Source organism: Onychostoma macrolepis, chromosome 01 (genome assembly GCF_012432095.1).
Source record: "Onychostoma macrolepis isolate SWU-2019 chromosome 01, ASM1243209v1, whole genome shotgun sequence".
Classification (NCBI taxonomy): domain Eukaryota; kingdom Metazoa; phylum Chordata; class Actinopteri; order Cypriniformes; family Cyprinidae; genus Onychostoma; species Onychostoma macrolepis.
The window spans coordinates 1,339,511-1,342,720 of NC_081155.1; positions in this window are offsets into that span (position 1 = coordinate 1,339,511).

A 3,210-nucleotide genomic window follows, 5' to 3' on the forward strand; every position below is an offset into this window, starting at 1 on the left:
TGTATAGCGCTTTTCACAATACAAATAGTTGCAAAGCAGCTTTACAGGAAATTAAGTTTCTATAATATATTTGGTAGTAGCTTATCAGTGGTGACTAGTCGAGTTGATGTACATATGGCAGAAATGTATGGTAAAAATCAGTTAATGACGTAATCAAACATACGATGAACACTATTAACAGCAATGATTATATGTTGCAGTCAAACTTATAGCAAAATTTGGTAGTTTTATGTGTTGTTTCAGGGTTGGCATCATCTGAGGTCCTCTGAGGGGTTGGCATCATCTCTTAGGTGTTCAGTCATCTCAGATTTTTTTATGGGTTGGATCCAGACTGAAGCTTGTGTAATTCCTAGTTACCATGTCAATCCCGTGGCAGAAACAGAGAAAAAAATAGAAACATAATTAACGTAGCTGCTGTTCCAACCAAGTAAAAATTATTTGTTCAACCCAAGCTAAAGAATAATAATGTGCATTTGATCAGATATAACTGCAGTACAAGATTATGAGATGCATTATATGAATGATTGTACATACATAATTGTCTATATTATATATTGTCTATATTATATATTGTGTTTTTTGCTATTTTGTTACATTGTCTATTTTGTATATTTGTGTATTATTCTTTGTATTCTTTTTTATTATCTTTGTCTTGTCTTGTTGCTGTCATTCTGTTGCACCGTGGAGCTTCTGTCACTAAAACAAATTCCTTGTATGTGTAAACATACCCGTAAATAAAGCTCATTCTAATTCTGATTGGCTACAGAGATCTGTCTTTAATCTAGATTTAAACAGAGAGAGTGTGTCTGAACCCTGAACGTTATCAGGAAGGCTATTCCAGAGTTTGGGTGCCAAATGCGAAAAAGCTCTACCTCCTTTAGTGGACTTCGCTATCCTAGGTAGTTTTGGTAGTTTGTATTTATTTGAACAATGCCTGAGAGTTGGTGTTGCAAGCACTTCGTCTGTCTGATTGCCTCTTCAAGATTAATCGCTTTATGTATTCCCCAATTGTAAGTCGCTTTGGATAAAAGCGTCTGCAAAATGACTAAATCTAAATCTAAATCCTAGGTACTACCAAGAGTCCAGAGTTTTGCGACCTTAGGGAGCACGATGGATTGTAGTGAGATAGAAGACTAGTTCTAGGAGCTAAACCATTAAGGGCCTTATAGCTAAGTAATAATATTTTGTAACTGATCTGGAACTTAATAGGTAGCCAGTGCAGAGACCGTAAAATTGGGGTAATATGATCATATTTTGTTGACCTGGTAAGGACTCTAGCCGCTGCATTTTGGACTACCTGTAGCTTACAATAGCAATTGTAAACACTAGCAGTGCATTACAATAGTCCAGTCTAGAGGTCATGAATGCATGAACTAGCTTTTCTGCATCAGAAACAGGTAGCATGTTTCGAAGCTTGGCAGTGTTTCTATTGGTCATCCAATCTTTTACATTTTTAACACACTCTGTTAGCTTAGATAATTTAGAAGTTTCATCTGGTCTTTTTGAGATATATAGTATTATCAGCATAACAATGAAAAGGACTTGAAAAGGAAATTTGGCTAGTGTAAAACAATGAGATCAACTCTCATATTCTCAGGAATATGCATGGGAATTATATGCAGATTAGGTTATACATGGGAAAACTAGGCGTTGTAAGCTCCATATATGGTTATTTTGGGGAGGAGACGGGGTGCAGATGCACGTATGCACAATCTTACCATGACTGGGGTTTAAATTTTTGATCGTACAGATAAGAGCAATACACCATTCGAATCTGTAAGGTTTCTACTTTTATTTGTATACACTCATAATAACAACTAAACTTTGTGCTTTTGAAGAATAAAGAAAACAAACAGGGTGCACTCTCTGTCTTCTCCGTCTCCGCGAACTTCTTTTTGAAACACGTCACTAAAATGAACTGTAACTCAGCAAATACTTCACACAGAGACATGATAAATATATCTATAGAAAGCTTGACATGTCTACATTTTAAATGAAGTAAGTCTTACCGAAAACAAATATTCTGTGATAAAGTAATCTGTATGAAACCAAGGACATGTCCAGTTTTTCCGTCTGGTCTCATTATCTCTAATTAGGTCACGTCCACGCGCTGCTCGCGCTATTGTTATTACAAATCTCCAAGCGAGCCACGCGGCATGTAAACGCCCACACCACCAAAAACAAAGCAGCAACGCGTTCATCTCAGATACTTTTCAGTTTTGGAAGAACACACTGTGAGGAAAAAGCCTTGTGTTTACCCCCAGAAGACGCGCTGAGAGGAAAAAGCTTTGTTTACCTCACAAACAGAACGCGAGCGCAGCTGGAGCCGGCGGAGGAGGAGATATTTTATACCGAGTAACTAATGTTTCTTATTGGCATTCGATAATGTGTTGTTGTGACAAAGTTGAAAGCATTTACTAGGTGAACTTTTCCCAAACTATAACTCCAAAATAAAATGTGTGAAATCGAATGCAACATTTTGAAATATGATAGACAACCTTTCATTGCATTTAAATGTTGCATGACGTGAGGATAGTTATATGTTCTATAAACAATGATATAAAAGTAATGTCTAAGAAAGTTTAGACCAATCTTTACTGTGAAGTAGCCTACTCTGTTTGCAAATACCTGCTCAAACATGTTTATAATAAGCTTAACAATAATAATTTAGTTTCTCAGTTATAAAATGTTGTCTTTGTATTGTATGATAATACATGCAAAGCATGTGTGCATCTATGTTATAAAATCACATGGGCAATATTGGTGATTGCTAATGTAATAATATAGTTGCTCCTGATAAGCCTATCAACATGCTCACTAATTTATTTATTAATTTTATTGTGGGGGGGGGGGGGGGTTGCTTTATTTATTTTGAATAGTAACAATATGTAGGGCTATATATTATAATAAATATAATGTACTGTTTTTGCTGTAATTTGGATCAAATAAATGCAGGCTTGGTGAGCTGAAGACATATAAAAAACATTACAAATCATACTGTTTAAATAATTTGACTGGTAGTGTATGTATTGTCACCATGTTTGCTTTGTCTTTGTCCGTTCATTGTGTTGCTCACGTCTGTTTTGTGTTTTCTCATGCAGTTTCTGCTGTCTCCCGTTTTCCTGGGTTCCAGTTTCCTGCCACTGTTTTGGATATTTTGGATATTGCACCCACGATGTCTTGACTCTTCTGTTGTTTATTTGTTTGTTT